This window comes from Siphateles boraxobius, unplaced genomic scaffold (assembly GCF_051911475.1).
Source record: "Siphateles boraxobius isolate OS27281-9 unplaced genomic scaffold, OSU_SipBor_1 269, whole genome shotgun sequence".
In the NCBI taxonomy this organism is placed as follows: Eukaryota; Metazoa; Chordata; class Actinopteri; order Cypriniformes; family Leuciscidae; genus Siphateles; species Siphateles boraxobius.
Genome location: NW_027508886.1, coordinates 786,315 through 804,841, shown reverse-complemented (window position 1 = coordinate 804,841; position 18,527 = coordinate 786,315). Strand labels below are relative to the sequence as shown.

Sequence of the window (18,527 nt, the reverse complement as noted above, 5' to 3'; positions counted from 1 at the left end):
ATTTCTTCTAATGGTGCTTGGATGAAAAACAGGATGATTTTCACTGCTTCCTTCCATCTTTTCATCATCATCTCATCTCTCTACTAATCATACATGCTTTGCAGTAAACCGTGTAATCGCAGTAGCTGTCCAGCAGAGCTGAGAAAGTCATGCAGTGAAAGTCTAAAACAATAAGATAATTTTGTTGTGTTTTTTTACCCTCCAGCCACTGCAGGCTCGAGAGGCCCTGCTCCTGCCCCGGCTCGTGCTACTGCCCCTGCTCCTGCCCCTTATCCTGCTCCTCCAGCATTGTGGACCCCTGGCCAGGTGTCCCAGTCGCCTGCAGAGCTTCCTGTCCACTGGAAAGAGCAACTCCCATCTTTCCAGCAAGGCCTTCAACCCCTTTCCCTCTGCACCAGGACCATCCTCACTACAGCCACCCACAGGACTGCAGCGCCCAGCCCAGCCTCCTCTGCAGTCTCCTCCTCTGCGCCCTGCCCAGCCTCCTCTGCAGTCTCCTCCTCTGCGGCCTGCCCAGCCTCCTCTGCAGTCTCCTCCTCTGCGCCCTGCCCAGCCTCCTCTGCAGTCTCCTCCTCTGCGCCCTGTTCAGCCTTCTCTGCAGTCTCCTCCACAGCCTTCTGTCCAGCCAAGTGCTGCCTCTGCTCCTGCAACATCAACTGGGTCCAGTGTTGCAGACCAGGCTCCTGTAAGTAAGCTTCTCATTATTCGTGTGCAGGTGCTGCAGCGTGATTTCCAATGACCACAAAAAAAGAGGCCGCATTTCCTCTGTGCTGGAAACTTTGCACTGGCCACCTTTTAATTGTAGATTTAATCAAAAAATTGCGCTTTAAGCCATGCAAGCTGAAATGTTTGCGGCCCGGCAGCAGCAGGGAGGATGTATGTTTCGGCTAATTGGTATAGGGGTATGATTCTCGCTTAGGGTGCGAGAGGTCCCGGGTTTAAATCCCTGACGAGCCCATTATTAGGCTTTGCTTTTAATCTCTTCAGCCTGATTAGGGCAACCAGGATATTTATATCCCGGGTTTCGACAGAGGAACCACGTCCGCCTCTTTTAGTCTACCTGATTCCACCTAGCCTCATCGCTATCTGCCTCTCAGACAGCCACCTATCAGGAAGTGTTGGTTCCATGGTGTAATGGTTAGCACTTTGGGCTTTGAATCCAGCGATCCAAGTTCCAATCTCGGTAGAACCTTTTTAGGTTCTTTGCGGAAGGGTGGGAAAAAGCAGAGGTGATGCGCAACTGCTGACGTTGCAGTGAAATTGGCAATCTCAAACAGAGTCGGAATTGGGGAAACATGGGCTTAAAAAGCAAAGGCTTCATTTGCTCCTTGCTATCGTGCTTTTGGACTCAATGACTTAAATCTCTGTTGCTCATGGGAAAAGTTGACACACCCCAAGGTTCCATGGTGTAACGGTTTGCACTCTGGGCTCTGAATCCAGCGATCCGAGTTCAAATCTCGGTGGGTCCTGCTTTTGCCAGGAATGTGTGCAGTACCTCGTTCGAAAAAACTTTTTCGGCAGCACTGAGCCACAAGTGCTCATCTAGGTAGTGCCCCTCGAAGGGGGGCGTAAAAAGGATGGACAGCACTGGAGAATGCAGGCATCGATCCCGCTACCTCTCGCATGCTAAGCGAGCGCTCTACCATTTGAGCTAATTCCCCTCGATGATGGACAAGAGGTGATTTCCAATGACCACAAAAAAGAGGCCGCATTTACTCTGTGCTGGCAACTTTGCACTGGCAACCTTTTAATTGTAGATTTAATTAAAATATTGCGCTTTAAGCCATGCAAGCTGAAATGTTTTCGGCCCGGCAGCAGCAGGGAGGAAGTATGTTTAGGCTCGTTGGTCTAGGGGTATGATTCTCGCTTAGGGTGCGAGAGGTCCCGGGTTCAAATCCCGGACGAGCCCATTATCAGGCTTTGCTTTTAATCTCTTCAGCCTGATTAGGGCAACCAGGATATTTCTGAGAAATTGGGGATAAAATGAGCCAGAGAGAGGCCGGTTAGCTCAGTTGGTTAGAACTTGGTGCTAATAGTGCCAAGGTCAAGGGTTCGATCCCCGTACGGGCAGCTCAATTTCTCTCTGGGACCTTCGCTCTGCTCTTCTCAAAAATGACTGGCGGTCTCCCAGACATGCCTGCTGACTAAACCGCACAAGTACCTGGCCGAAATAGCTCAGTTTGGAGAGCGTTAGACTGAAGATCTAAAGGTCCCTGGGTCAATCCCGGGTTTCGGCAGAGGAACCACGTCCGCCTTTCTTAGTCGAGGCGGTCCATTGACCAAACGCCAGCTCTTATCTACCTGATTCCACCAAGCCTCATCGCTATCTGCATCTCAGACAGCCAGCTATCAGGGTGTGTTCGTTCCATGGTGTGATGGTTAGCACTCTGGGCTTTGAATCCAGCGATCCGAGTTCAAATCTCAGTGGGACCTGCATTTGCCGGGAATGTGTGCAGTACCTCGTTAGAAAAAACATTTTAGGCAGCACTGAGCCGCAAGAGCTCATCTAGGTATTGCCCCTTGAAGGGGGGCGTAAAAAGGATGGACAGCACTGGAGAATGCAGGCATCGATCCCGCTACCTCTCGCATGCTAAGCGAGCGCTCTACCATTTGAGCTAATTCTCAAAGACAAAGACGAGACGCAATCCCTAGCACGTGTGCAGGTGCTGCAGCGTGATTTCCAATGACCACAAAAAAACAGGCCGCATTTCCTCTGTGCTGGCAACTTTGCACTGGCTACCTTTTAATTGTAGATTTAATCAAAAAATTACGCTATGAATCCAGCGATCCGAGTTCAAATCTCGGTGGAACCTTTTTAGGTTCTTTGCGGAAGGGAGGGAAAAAACAGAGGTGATGCGCAACTGCTGACATGGCAGTGAAATTGACACTCTCAAACCGAGTCGGAATTGGGGAAACATGGGCTTAAAAAGCAAAGGCTTCATTTGCTCCTTGCTATCGTGCTTCTGGACTCAATGACTTAAATCTCTGCTGCTCATGGGAAAAGTTGACACACGCCAAGGTTCCATGGAGTAATGGTTAGCACTCTGGGCTCTGAATCCAGCGATCCGAGTTCAAATCTCGGTGGGACCTGCTTTTGTCAGGAATGTGTGCAGTACCTCGTTCGAAAAAACATTTTCGGCATTACTGAGCCGCAAGAGCTCATCTAGGTAGTGCCCCTTGAAGGGGGGCGTAAAAAGGATGGACAGCACTGGAGAATGCAGGCATCGATCCCACTACCTCTCGCTTGCGCCTACTGCTTCCTACCGATTGAGCCAAAGTAAGCCCAAAGTAAGCCCACGTGAGCCAATCGTGTTTCTCTCCTGTGGCTTACTTTTGACCAATTTTGTTTCTCTCCTGTGGCTTACTTTTGACCAATCGCCTTTCTCTCCTGTGGCTTACTTTTGACCAATCGCGTTTCTCTCCTGTCTCTGCTCCTGTGGCTTACTTTTGACCAATCGGCGACCGCTATTATTATCGTCATCTTTGCAATCTTTGCAACAGGTAAGTCTATTCTTCACGACTGTATAATCGATCATTATTTATTCATAAACAGTGTTTGTTTTTAGACAATTAAACATGCCAATTAAGCTAGCTAGCGTGTAAAAGCACACGTTTTCTTCTGTACATGTGAACCTGCAACTTTACCATGATATACAGTAAAAAACATGCCACTACTGTCAAGATTATTAGCCGACCGCTAATTAAGCTATATCCTCCTTAAACCATTTTTTTGTTGTTGTTAATTTAGTATTTTTTTGTGTCATTCATTACATTATTTTGAGCAAAAGAAGATTTTGTCACGGTTTATAAATTCACTGTTTCCTTTTTGTCTCGTGTTTCTGTTGTTATATGTGTGGGTGTGTGGGAATGGGCGTTGCCACTCCATTCACTGATCAGCGATCCAGCTGAGCGTACTCAACTCACCAGCTGCAGCCCATTCACTCGCCTACTTAATCTCACCACATTCTCCTCTCATTGTCAGATCGTTGTGTGATGTCTCTCGTGCGTGTTGGTCCTGGTCTTGTCGGAGTTTCAGTTTGTGTCCTGTTCCTGTCTTCGTGTTCCTTGGATTACTTCACCACTCGGCACTCATCACCTCACCACTCAACAACCGGACACCTGATCATCACCAATCAACAACCGGACGCCTGATCATCTAGTCCCTGCGTCACCAGTGTTCTTGTGTTTTCTGACCTTTCATTAAATATATATAGAGTTACTTGCATCCTTGCTTCCTCGTTTTTGATCGTGATAGAACGATCTGACCAACTATGGAAGCAGCAGGTGAATCTACACCACTGGAGGAGTTCGTGCATTCCAGCATTCAACGGATGGATCATCAAGAGAAGAACTTGAATGAGACGGCTCGCGCCGTTCAAGCGCTGGTGACGCAGGTGTCCGAGCTCACCCAGCATGTACAACTGCTACGAGTTCCCACTGCGCCACCCACACCAGCCGTTCCTCACATCCCACCTGAAGATGCACCCCAGTCAGAGCCCCGCCTACCAGTTCCTCAGACATATGATGGTGAGCCTAACTTTTGTAGAGCATTTCTCACTCGTTGCTCAATGCACTTTTCTCTACAGCCCCGGACTTTTCTTCAGGAGAGAACCAAAGTGGCTTTTGTGCTAACGCTTCTGACTGGGAGAGTGGCACTCTGGGGAACGGCGGTGTGGGAGAACCAAGATCCATGCTGCGCCTCGTTCCAAACACTCGCCGCCGAAATGAGAAGAGTGTTCGATAGAGCGGTCGCCGGGAGAGAAGCGGCTCGGATGCTTGCGGAACTCAAACAAGGCGAGAAGTCGGTATCGGATTACTCTATTGAGTTCAGAACCCTGGCGGCAGAGTGTCACTGGAACGAGGAGGCGCAGTGGGACATGTTCCTGCATGGGCTGGCTGACCGCGTTCACAGGGAGATCTACGCCCTGGACCTACCCACCTCTCTAAATGAGCTGATAGATCTAGCCCTTCGAGTGGATGCGAGACTGACCAGGGTGGAACGCAGAACACTGTCTAGCCGGAGCTTGGGAGGGACCGAGAGTCAGCGGTCCAGCGGCGGGGACGCGGTCAGCCCCGTCTACGATCACGAGCCCATGCAGGTCGGGCGAGCTCGGCTTTCCCGGGAGGAGAAGGAAAGGCGGAGATCCCAAGGACTCTGCCTTTACTGCGGGGCAGCAGGACATTTCGCCTACAACTGCCCAGTAAAAGGCCAAGCCCGACAGTAAGTATGAGGCTACTGTCGGGTGGGATCTCCGCTGAAAAGACCTCATCTACATCTACGCTCCTCCCGGTAAGACTAAGATGGTCAGGCCACAATCACGACTGTCATGCACTGGTGGACTCTGGGGCAGAAGGTAACTTCATGGACCATTCATTTTCTCAAAGATTTCATATCCCCCTTTAACCCCTCACCAGTAGGATAGCTGTGCACGCACTCAACGGCCAAGATCTTCCCACCATCGCTCTCATCACCGAACCAGTCACACTCATCACGTCTGGCAACCACGCTGAGACTCTTTCATTTTACATACTGGACTCTCCACTCACACCCATTGTTCTTGGACACCCCTGGCTCATCACACACAACCCCAAAATTGACTGGCAGCAGAGATCAGTGGTGGAGTGGAGTAATAAATGTCATGAGTCTTGTCTTGTCTCTGTCTGTTCGTCTGTTGCTGTCTCTAAGTTTCAGGAGGAGGCAGTGGACTTATCTAACGTGCCCGCGGAGTACCTAGACCTGAAGGAAGTGTTCAGTAAGTCTCGTGCTGCTTCTCTTCTTCCGCATCGTCCCTATGACTGTGCCATAGATTTACTGTCAGGTAAGTCTCCGCCTAAAGGCAAGTTATATTCACTTTCTGTTCCAGAGAGGGAGGCTATGGAGAAATATATTTCTGATTCTCTAGCATCAGGGTTCATCCGCCATTCCTCTTCTCCAGCGGGGGCGGGGTTCTTTTTCGTGGGGAAGAAAGACGGGTCTCTGCGACCTTGTATTGACTACCGAGGGTTGAACAGCATCACGGTAAAGAATACTTATCCTTTGCCGTTGATGTCTTCAGCTTTCGAGAGGTTGCAGGGAGCGTCTATCTTCACTAAATTGGAATTGCGTAACGCTTATCATTTGGTTCGCATTAGGAAGGGGGATGAATGGAAGACTGCGTTTAACACCCCCAGGGGGCACTTTGAATACTTGGTCATGCCTTTCGGGCTGTCCAACTCCCCAGCAGTCTTCCAGGCACTTGTCAACGACGTGCTGCGAGATATGGTTGACCAGTTCATATATGTTTACCTGGATGACATATTGATATTTTCATCTTCTCTCCAGGAACACGTTCAGCACGTCCGACGAGTGCTTCAAAGGTTGCTAGAGAATGGGCTTTTTGTCAAGGCGGAGAAATGCGTTTTTCATGCACAGTCTGTTCCGTTCCTAGGATACATCGTGTCGTCTGAGGGAATTCGCATGGATCCTGAGAAGGTTAAGGCTGTGGTGGATTGGCCAAGTCCAGATTCTCGTAAGGCCCTACAGAGGTTTCTGGGATTTGCCAATTTTTACCGGCGTTGTATTCGCAATTTCAGCCAACTAGCCACACCTCTGACCGCCTTGACCTCCCCCAGAACTACGTTCTACGTTCACTACTACGAAACTGAAGGCCCGCTTTGTTTCGGCCCCCATCCTCATTACCCCTGATACATCACGTCAGTTCGTGGTGGAGGTCGACGCGTCAGAGGTGGGGGTAGGTGCAGTGATATCCCAGCGTTCTCCCACAGACGACAGGGTTCATCCGTGCGCGTTTTTGTCTCATCGATTATCCCCTGCCGAACGCAATTATGACATTGGTAACAGAGAGTTGTTGGCAGTCAAGTTAGCGTTGGAGGAATGGCGTCACTGGTTAGAAGGGTCGGGGGTACCTCTTATCGTCTGGACCGACCATAAGAATTTGGAATATATTAGAACCGCTAAAAGATTGAACTCCAGGCAGGCTCGATGGGCACTTTTTTTCGGACGTTTTGATTTTACTCTCTCGTACCGCCCGGGTTCTAAGAACATCAAACCCGATTCTTTGTCACGCATTTTTGACCGTTCCGAACGCCCGTCTACTCCCGAGTGTATTTTGCCTGAGACTCTAGTTGTCTCCACACTTGTATGGGAGGTCGAATCGAAGGTCATAACGGCCTTAGAAGGGGTAACGCCTCCACCCGGGTGCCCACCGAATCGTTTATTTGTGCCGGAGGGATTACGGTCTGACGTTATTCAGTGGGGTCATTGTTCCAACGTGGCTTGTCATCCAGGAGTTAACCGCACTAGTTTTTTAGTCAAGCAACGGTTCTGGTGGCCTCTTATGGCTCGTGACATTCACAGTTTTGTTTTGGCTTGCTCGGTTTGTGCCACTGGTAAGACCTCCAATCGACCCCCAGATGGGTTACTTCAACCGCTGCCTGTCCCTTCGAGACCCTGGTCCCATATCGCTCTAGATTTTATTACCGCCCTCCCACCCTCCCAGGGTAACACGGTTGTTTTAACTGTGGTGGACCGGTTCTCGAAGGCGGCTCACTTTATTCCCTTACTCAAATTACCCTCAGCTAAGGAGACAGCGTTGACAGTCGTAGATCACGTCTTTCGTATACATGGCCTCCCGACAGACGTGGTCTCCGACAGGGGACCCCAGTTTGTGTCCAAATTTTGGCGAGAGTTTTGTAGGTTACTGGGAGCGACTGTTAGTCTGTCCTCAGGGTTCCATCCCCAGAGCAATGGTCAAACCGAGAGAGCCAACCAGGATTTGGAAAGGGTGTTGCGATGTTTGGTTTCCAAGAATCCTTCCTCATGGAGCCAACAACTGTCCATGGTGGAGTACGCCCACAACACGCTACCAGTGTCATCCACGGGTCTGTCTCCGTTTGAGTGTAGCGTAGGGTACCAGCCACCAATTTTTGCCAGTCTGGTATCCGAGGTCGCGGTTCCCTCCGCTCACGCTTTCGTCCAGAGGTGTCACCGCACTTGGACTAGAGCCCGGGAGACTCTACTCCAGGTGGGGGCGCGCACCAAGGCTAAGGCCGATCGCCACCGGTCAAAGCCTCCCGTATACGTCGTTGGCCAAAAGGTGTGGCTTTCTACCAGGAACATTCCTCTCTGCTCCATTTCTAATAAACTAGCTCCCAAATTCATTGGCCCGTTTACTGTTTACTGTTTACTGTCGCCAAAATCATTAGTCCGGTGGCAGTCCGCCTCAGTGAAAAAACTCACTTGCCTCCAGTGTACAGGAGGATTCATTCCGTCTTTCATGTATCCAAAATTAAGCCCGTATTTCATTCTCGCATTAACCCGCCAGTCCCGGTTCCTCCTCCACCGCGACTCGTAGAAGGGGAACCAACTTATTCGGTAAATCGTATTCTGGACTCTAGGCGAAGGGGACGCGGATTCCAGTACTTGGTGGACTGGGAAGGTTACGGTCCAGAGTAGAGAAGTTGGGTACCTGCTAGAGACATCCTGGATCACTCCCTTATTGATGATTACAATCGACAGGTAAGGGAGTCTGGGAACGCCAAGAGGCGTTCCTAGGAGGAGGGGTACTGTCACGGTTTATAAATTCACTGTTTCCTTTTTGTCTCGTATTTCTGTTGTTATGTGTGTGGGTGTGTGGGAATGGGCGTTGCCACTCCATTCACTGATCAGCGATCCAGCTGAGCGTACTCAACTCACCAGCTGCAGCCCATACACTCGCCTACTTAATCTCACCACATTCTCCTCTCATTGTCAGATCGTTGTGTGATGTCTCTTGTGCGTGTTGGTCCTGGTCTTGTCGGAGTTTCAGTTCGTGTCCTGTTCCTGTCTTCGTGTTCCTTGGATTACTTCACCACTCGGCACTCATCACCTCACCACTCAACAACCGGACACCTGATCATCACCACTCAACAACCGGACACCTGATCATCTAGTCCCTGCGTCACCAGTGTTCTTTTGTTTTCTGACCTTTCATTAAATATATATAGAGTTACTTGCATCCTTGCTTCCTCGTTTTTGATCGTGATAGATTTTTACTAAAACCTTTAAAAAAAAGTTTAATTCATATATGTTATACTATACTATGTTATACACCAGTATACATATTTATGTTATCTTTTTAAATACTATGTTATACGTATTTAAAAAGACATGAATAGGCAAAAACAAGTGTTTTTTTGTTTCAACAAATGATTCTCAACTATGTTATAAAAGATATACCAAAACGATTTGATATACCATTTTAAGTTTTAGATCTGTTTGATGATCATATTATTATGAATTGTCATAAACGCCTTTATGTTATATTTGGTGTTTCTTAGTAATCTCTGCCACAAAAGCTAAACAAAACAAAACGATTTAAGCATGGCATGATACCAGCAAGATTGTACCAAGAAGTGTTATTTATTTTCTTATTAATAAGATCATCACACTATTTACAATTTGTACACAAGGCAATTCAAAGTGATTCACAGTTGTATAAAAAACAATAATGCTTATGCTCATAATAATAATAATCATTAATTATTATAATATTATAATAATTAATTACATAAAAAACAAATGCTGTAGTAAAATACTTTCAGTTGGAATATGACAGCTATGTAACGTTCTGTTTATGCCTGTGTCCTTTCAGATTATGTATGCATACCCGGTTTTACGGAGAACCTCTGAGGGTCGACTCCTTATGGGGCCAACTGAGGAGGCCAATAGGAGGAAGATCGTGTTGGCAGGGAGGGCCAGGTGTATGGAGGAGGTCCTGGCTGAGGCCACTGCCTTTGTGAGGCAGAATGGAGGGAATCCTGGAAACCAGTTCCTGGTTCTGGCTCACTGCAAGATCCAGTTTGGGAAACACCAGGGTCAGAGGTTCCTGTGGCTGCTGGAGAACTCACTGGGGTATGCCTGCTATCTGGTCAGCAGCATTTTGGGGGAGGGGGAGAGGGACAACCCGCTGTCGGACAACAAACACCTGTTCCTCAGATACACCTCGCAGATCAGGGAGGTAGGCGAGGCTGTGGAGGTGTATCAGAAAAAACAGGCCATGCTGCAGGAGGCCCAGAGGACAGGAGACTCTGGATGTCTGATGGTGGAGTTTGGGGATTTTAAGGGTAGGTCAATGAAGGAGGTGTATGAGGACCCAAGCAAGGAGGCCCAGGCTCTCATCACCTACCTGAAGAAGGCAAAGGCCAGGCCTAACACCAATATGGCCTTTTCAAAGCCTACATGCTGAAGAGGCAGGCTCCATTCCACGTGCCCACCACCACTGTGCCCACTGCATCTGTCCTCACTGCTGCTGTGCCCACTGCCACTGTGTCTGTTCCTCCTCCACCTACTGCCACTAAGAACAGGCCACTGCTGGCGACCAATGTGAAGGCCCTGTTGGCGCGGGGGAAGCATTTATTTGCTTCACAGCTGGCACAAAAGATTTTGGCTCCAGCCAAACCCTGTAAGTGATTTGCAAGCTTTAAAATCATTACAGTATATATTAGGCAGTATATATGTCTAACGAAAATACGTGTTCAACAGCTGCAGGACCACGTGTACATCCTGCGTCTGAGTCCGCAGCCCGGAGACAGCTCTTTACATGTGGTGAGTATCACTTAACGCATACAAGTGTGTTGGTGACATGTGCTTAGTGTTTTATGTTATTTTACAGACTCTGCTGCTACGGATTTTTTTGAGGAGGAAGATGACCTGGAGATGGCAACTGTAGCCTCGCAAGCTGAGGAACAACTTCCTCAAGGTATGTAAATCTTAAACAATATTTTACAAACAATTACAAATAAAACAAAACAGTATTTTTTAAATGACATATTATTTTATTTCACAACACAGAGGAATGACACTTTTCAGGTGTCAATCTACATTCACTCTTTGAGTGAACATCCTCAAAGGAAAAAAGATAATTTAAAGGTGTATGTAAAAGGTTTTATTTAATTTTTTATCGTAATCACTGACTAAAGCTCATTCTTGTCATCTCACACTTCCCCCACTCCCCTTGGAATAAGTGGCTGTTGTAGTGTTTGGTCTGCTTAACTTCACACTTGGCTGATCCCATCTTTTTCTCTTCTTGTATTTCTTCTAATGGTGCTTGGATGAAAAACAGGATGATTTTCACTGCTTCCTTCAATCTTTTCATCATCATGTCATCTCTCTACTAATCATACATGCTTACAAGATCAAGGGTTCGATCCCCGTACGGGCAACTCATTTTCTCTCTGGGACCTTCGCTCTGCTCTTCTCAAAAATGACTGGCGGTCTCCCAGACATGGCTGCTGGCTAAACCGCACAAGTACCTGGCTGAAATAGCTCAGTTGGAAGGGCGTTAGACTGAAGATCTAAAGGTCCCTGGTTCAATCCCGGGTTTCGGCAGAGGAACCACGTCTGCCTCTCTTAGTCGAGGCGGTCCATTGACCAAACGCCAGCTCTTATCCACCTGATTCCACCTAGCCTCATCGCTATCCGCCTCTCAGACAGCAGGGTGTGTTTGTTCCATGGTGTAATGGTTAGCACTCTGGGCTTTGAATCCAGAGTTCAAATCTCGGTGGGACCTGCATTTGCCAGGAATGTGTGGAGCACCTCGTTCGAAAAAACATTTTCGGCAGCACTGAGCCGCAAGAGCTCATCTAGGTAGTGCCCTTTGAAGGGGGGCGTAAAAAGGATGGATAGCACTGGAGAATGCAGGCATCGATCCCGCTACCTCTCGCATGCTAAGCGAGCGCTCTACCATTTGAGCAAATTCCCCTCGATGACGGAGAGAAGGTGTCCATCGCTCTCAAAGACAAAGACGAGGCGCGATCCCTAGCACGTGTGCAGGTCCTGCAGCGTGATTTCCAATGACCACAAAAAAACAGGCCGCATTTCCTCTGTGCTGGCAACTTTGCACTGGCTACCTTTTAATTGTAGATTTAATCAAAAAATTGCGCTTTGAATCCAGCGATCCGAGTTCAAATCTCGGTGGAACCTTTTTAGGTTCTTTGCGGAAGGGAGGGAAAAAACAGAGGTGATGCACAACTGCTGACGTGGCGGTGAAATTGGCACTCTCAAACCGAGTCGGAATTGGGGAAACATGGGCTTAAAAAGCAAAGGCTTCATTTGCTCCTTGCTATCGTGCTTCTGGACTCAATGACTTAAATCCTTGCTATCGTGCTTCTGGACTCAATGACTTAAATCTCTGCTGCTCATGGGAAAAGTTGACACACGCCAAGGTTCCATGGTGTAATGGTTAGCACTCTGGGCTCTGAATCCAGCGAACTGAGTTCAAATCTCGGTGGGACCTGCTTTTGCCAGGAATGTGTGCAGTACCTCGTTCGAAAAAACTTTTTCGGCAGCACTGAGCCGCAAGAGCTCATCTAGGTAGTGCCCCTTGAAGGGGGGCGTAAAAAGGATGGACAGCACTGGAGAATGCAGGCATCGATCGCACTACCTTTCGCTTGCGCCTACTGCTTCCTACCGATTGAGCCAAAGTAAGCCCAAAATAAGCCCACGTGAGCCAATCGTGTTTCTCTGCTGTGGCTTACTTTTGACCAATCGCGTTCTCTCCTGTGGCTTACTTTTGACCAATCGTGTTTCTCTCCTGTGGCTTACTTTTGACCAATCGCCTTTCTCTCCTGTGGCTTACTTTTGACCAATCGCGTTTCTCTCCTGGCTCTGCTCCTGTGGCTTACTTTTGACCAATCGGCGACCGCTATTATTAGGCAAGGCAAGGCAAGTTTATTTATATAGCACATTTCATACACAATGGTAATTCAAAGTGCTTTACATAGAAGAAATTAAAATAATCAAAAGAAATCAGAATAATTAAAACAGTTTGGAATAAAAGATAAAATACAGAAATAATCAAATGAAATCAGAATAATTAAAACATAAAATAAAATACAGTGCAAACAGTCGGACGAACAGTGGCACAGTGCTCATTCAGTAAATGCACAGTTAAACAGATGTGTTTTGAGTCTGGATTTGAATGTGACTACTGTAGGAGCACATCTGATCTCTTCTGGAAGCTGGTTCCAGCTGCGGCTGGCATAGTAGCTAAAAGCAGACTCGCCATGCTTAGAGTGAACCCTTGGTATTTCTAGCCGATGTGATCCTAATGATCTGAGTGATCTGTTGGGTTTATATTCACTGAGCATATCTGCAATGTATTGAGGTCCTAGCCCATTGAATGATTTATATACCAGTAATAATACTTTAAAATCAATCCTAAATGTAACTGGCAGCCAGTGTAAAGACCTGAGGACTGGTGTGATGTGTTCATATTTTCTGGTTCTGCTCAGAATCCTAGCAGCAGCGTTCTGTATGAGCTGCAACTGTCTTATGGTCTTTTTGGGAAGGCCAGTGAGAAGTCCATTACAATAATCCACCCTACTGGTGATGAAAGCATGCACAAGTTTTTCTAAGTCTTGACTGGAAACAAAGCATCTAAATCTTGCAATATTTTTCAGGTGATAATATGCTGATTTAGTTATTGCTTTGACATGACTACTGAAACTAAGGTCTGACTCTAGAGACACACCCAGATTCCTGACTTGCTTTTTAGTTGTTTGACCCCTAGACTGAAGGTATGCGTTCACCTTGAGAACTTCATCTTTGTTTCCAAACGCAATGACTTCAGTTTTGTCTTTGTTTAACTGAAGAAAGTTTTGGCACATCCAATTGTTTACTTCATCAATGCATTGGCAAAGGGAGTCAATGGGGCTGTAATCGTTAGGCGATAGGGATAAGTAGAGCTGTGTGTCGTCTGCATAGCTATGGTAAGCGATTTGGTTCTTTCTCATTATTTGGCTCATTGGGAGCATGTACAGGTTGAATAGGAGTGGCGCAAGAATTGAGCCTTGAGGGACTCCGCATGTCATGGATGTCCACTCAGACTTATGGTCTCCTATACTCACATAATAACCTCTGCCTCCTAAGTATGACCTGAACCATTTTAGGACTATCCCAGAAAGCCCGACCCAGTTTTCCAGCCTGTCAAGAAGTATTTTGTGATCGACAGTGTCAAATGCAGCACTGAGGTCGAGTAGTACCAGCACTGATAATTTGCCTGTATCAGTATTTAAGCGAATATCATTTATTATCTTTATGAGCGCGGTCTCTGTACTGTGGTGCGGTCGGAAACCAGATTGAAAATGGTCAAAGTATCCATTCGAGCTTAAGAATTTGTTCAGCTGATTGAAGACAACTTTTTCAATGATCTTGCCTATGAAAGGAAGATTTGATATCGGTCTATAGTTGTTTAATATGGTCTTATCCAGCTCTTTTTCAGGAGGGGCTTGACGACAGCAGTTTTCAGGGAGGTCGGAAAACTCCCAGAGAGAAGTGAGGCATTTACCACTTCCAGGAGATCTGCTTCTAAGCTGTGTAAAACATTTTTGAAAAAAGATGTGGGAAGTGCGTCAAGGGCGCAGATTGATGTTTTTAGTTGCTGTACGGTTTCTTCCAAAATTTTGCCATCAATTTCTTCGAAATCAGACATAGTGGCTACTTTCTCGTGCTGTTGTCTGATCTGCCTGACCCCAGCGCAACTCAAGGATGAGCTGATCACATTTCTGATATTATTGATTTTCTCAGAGAAGAAAGAAGTAAACTCACTGCACTTTCTCACTGAGAGCATTTCACTGGGAATCTGGCTTGGGGGGGTTGTCAGTCTCTCTACAGCAGCAAAAAGAGTGCGCGTGTTGTTTATATTGCTGTTTATAATATTCGAGAAAAAAGTCTGTCTAGCTTTGCTTAGTTCCTTATTGAAAGCATGGACGCTGTCTTTGTAGATGTTATAATGGACTACAAGTTTTGTCTTCCGCCACATGCGCTCTGCTTTTCTGCATTGTCTTTTCATATTTTGCACTGCTGTTGAGTTTCTCCAAGGTGCTTTTTGTCTGCCACTCTTCTTCCTGACTTTCAGAGGAGCAATATCATCAATTACACTCTTTACTTTTGAGTTAAAAGAATCAAGGAGAAAATCAACAGAGTCAGCAGATATGCTTGGTGTTAAAGATATAGCCTTCATAAATAGTACACTAGTGTTCTCATTTAAGCATCTCTTCTTGACAGACACAGATCTAGCTTCAATGGCAGGAGAGATCAATATATCAAAGAAAATACAAAAATGATCAAGTCAAGGCAAGGCAAGTTTATTTATATAGCACATTTCATACACAATGGTAATTCAAAGTGCTTTACATAGAAGAAATTAAAATAATCAAAAGAAATCAGAATAATTAAAACAGTTTGGAATAAAAGATAAAATACAGAAATCAGAATAATTAAAACATAAAATAAAATACAGTGCAAACAGTCGGACGAACAGTGGCACAGTGCTCATTCAGTAAATGCACAGTTAAACAGATGTGTTTTGAGTCTGGATTTGAATGTGACTACTGTAGGAGCACATCTGATCTCTTCTGGAAGCTGATTCCAGCTGCGGCTGGCATAGTAGCTAAAAGCAGACTCGCCGTGCTTCGAGTGAACCCTTGGTATTTCTAGCCGATGTGATCCTAATGATCTGAGTGATCTGTTGGGTTTATATTCACTGAGCATATATGCAATGTATTGAGGTCCTAGGCCATTGAATGATTTATATACCAGTAATAATACTTTAAAATCAATCCTAAATGTAACTGGCAGCCAGTGTAAAGACCTGAGGACTGGTGTGATGTGTTCATATTTTCTGGTTCTGCTCAGAATCCTAGCAGCAGCGTTCTGTATGAGCTGCAACTGTCTTATGGTCTTTTTGGGAAGGCCAGTGAGAAGTCCATTACAATAATCCACCCTACTGGTGATGAAAGCATGCACAAGTTTTTCTAAGTCTTGACTGGAAACAAAGCATCTAATTCTTGCAATATTTTTCAGGTGATAATATGCTGATTTAGTTATTGCTTTGACATGACTACTGAAACTAAGGTCTGACTCCAGAGACACACCCAGATTCCTGACTTGATTTTTAGTTGTTTGACCCCTAGACTGAAGGTATACGTTCACCTTGAGAACTTCATCTTTGTTTCCAAACGCAATGACTTCAGTTTTGTCTTTGTTTAACTGAAGAAAGTTTTGGCACATCCAATTGTTTACTTCATCAATGCATTGGCAAAGGGAGTCAATGGGGCTGTAATCGTTAGGCGATAGGGATAAGTAGAGCTGTGTGTCGTCTGCATAGCTCTGGTAAGCGATTTGGTTCTTTCTCATTATTTGGCTCATTGGGAGCATGTACAGGTTGAATAGGAGTGGCGCAAGAATTGAGCCTTGAGGGACTCCGCATGTCATGGATGTCCACTCAGACTTATGGTCTCCTATACTCACATAATAACCTCTGCCTCCTAAGTATGACCTGAACCATTTTAGGACTATCCCAGAAAGCCCGACCCAGTTTTCCAGCCTGTCAAGAAGTATTTTGTGATCGACAGTGTCAAATGCAGCACTGAGGTCGAGTAGTACCAGCACTGATAATTTGCCTGTATCAGTATTTCAGACAGTGCTACATCCTTAATAACAATTGATTAAATGTTTAGACCCTTACTGATAAGTAAATCTAGAGTGTGTCCACAATTATGTTTGGGTCCATGTACATGCTGAGTCAGATCAAAAGTTTTTAAAACAGTTTTGATTTCTTTTGCAATATTGTTTTCTGCATTATCTATGTGAATGTTAAAATCTCCAGCAATGGCAAAGCAGTCAAACTCTGAGGAAATTGTTGATAACAGTTCTGTTAAGTTCTCAGCAAAAGCTGGAGAGTATTTTGGAGGCCTGTAAACAATGATAAGTAAAATGCGTGGAGCACCTTTTAACACAATACCGAGATACTCGAAAGACGGGTAATTCCCAAATGATATTTGCTTACATTGAGAGACATCTTTATAAAGAGCAGCTAAACCTCCGCCTCTTCTGACAGCTCTGCAGACACTCATAAAAGTAAAGTTAGGAGGGGCTGTTTCATTGAGGACTGTTGCACTGCAACTTTCTTCTAGCCAAGTTTCATTTAGCAACATAAAATCCAGGTTGTATGTGGTTATTAAGTCGTTGACTAAAAGTGATTTATTTTTAAGTGAAAGGATGTTTAAAAGTGCTAACTTAACAGTCTTACTTTTTGTCCCCACAGCAAACTTGGTATGTCGTGTAATAGGCACCAGATTAGATGGGTTTGCTGTACGGCTTTTGAAGGCCTTAGACTTTCTATCATGTAATCGAACAGCAATAGAAAAAGATACAGGCACACTGGGTTCCCGCTGGTTCTGTAAACATTTGAGAAAGTTATTGTTATCATAGCGGGGACCCGACACATATCACTGAGAGCTGGTATCAGTTGTTTTTGGTTCACCTCGAGCCGCTGGGGGAGGGTGTGGGCCCTGGCGCTGTGGCAGAGGCCGAAGAGCTCACAGGAGGAGGGAGAGGGTGAGCTGGGCCCGCAGGCTTTGGTGGTTGTGGGGCCTGGCGTTTTTTGGTTGGTATCTGGGGGCTCGCAGCAAAAGAGTGGGATAGTCTAGTTCCAGCATGCACCAGTTGTTCCATTTTCTCTGAGAAGCACAGAAGTGGAGATTCTGGAGAGAGTGATAATGTTTCCGGTGAGAGGGATTTTTGCTCAACCGCATGTCCATTCAGGGGCTGAAGTGAAATCCTGTGGTCATTCATACTGTATCCAGGTGTGTGTGTGCCATTCAGGTTGAGTGGATTTGCACACATTGCAGAAGGATGACGGAGGGAGAAGTAGATATTGTCCTTTAGCACTCTTGAACCAAGTTTGGTTGGGTGGTGGCCATCCTGTTGAAACAGTTGCCTCTGACTCCAGAAAAGATTGAAGTTGTCAATAAAGTTCACTCCTTTTATATTGCAGGTTTTTTGCAGCCATGTATTAAGCCCAAGCAACCGTGAAAACCTGTTTGTTCCTCTTGCTGGGAGTGGTCCACTGATGAATGTTTGAACTTTCAGTCTTTTAAGTGTTTCAAAAAGTTAATTGAAATCCTTTTTAAGAAGTTCCGACTGCTCTTTATGAATATCATTCTTCCCCACATGAATGATGAGTCGATTTGCAGTCTTATGTTTCATCAGAATGTTCTGAAGTTCCCTGTTTACATCAGAAGTTGTTGCTTGTGGAAGGCAGCACGTTGTTGTATCCCTGCTATTAATGTTTCTGATTACGGGTCGCCCACTATCAGAGTCCTGGGCTCGGCTGCACTGTGAGCTGAGTGCCGCTGTCTGCTCGACCTTGAGCCCCAGTTAGCATCAGTGTTAGCTACTGGCTGATTCTGTCTGTGTGCGATCACATTCATCAAATTTGGGGATTCCTCATTCATTAATACTTCAAATCTGTTCTCAAGATGTATAGGCGGTGGTAGGAGACCAGTGTTTGCAGTCCTTGTCAGAGCCGTATCTGGGGTAGAGGATGCTACTGCAGTAATATGTGATGCTCGTGACAATCTGATGTCTCGAGTGCCTTTGGGTCTCGCACCCTGTTTGTGCCATCGATTAGTAAAACGATCGGCTTGTTTCTCTACACTCAGTATGGCCTGTCGAGAAGCACTAGATTCAGTGGGAGGCTGGT

At 46.1% G+C, this 18,527-nt stretch overlaps 4 non-coding genes across 4 annotated transcripts; all 4 read left to right on the top strand.

Moving 5' to 3' along the window:
- The first annotated feature begins 1,837 nt into the window (after positions 1 to 1,837).
- On the top strand, positions 1,838 to 1,909 carry trnap-agg (transfer RNA proline (anticodon AGG)). Its single transcript has one exon. It is a non-coding gene; the product is annotated as a tRNA-Pro (tRNA).
- A 1,109-nt stretch (positions 1,910 to 3,018) lies between these two features.
- Positions 3,019 to 3,090, top strand: trnaq-cug (transfer RNA glutamine (anticodon CUG)). Its single transcript has one exon. It is a non-coding gene; the product is annotated as a tRNA-Gln (tRNA).
- Positions 3,091 to 11,295: 8,205 nt separating this feature from the next.
- Positions 11,296 to 11,368, top strand: trnaf-gaa (transfer RNA phenylalanine (anticodon GAA)). The gene has a single exon. It is a non-coding gene; the product is annotated as a tRNA-Phe (tRNA).
- Positions 11,369 to 12,203: 835 nt separating this feature from the next.
- Positions 12,204 to 12,275, top strand: trnaq-cug (transfer RNA glutamine (anticodon CUG)). Its single transcript has one exon. It is a non-coding gene; the product is annotated as a tRNA-Gln (tRNA).
- Positions 12,276 to 18,527: the final 6,252 nt, after the last annotated feature.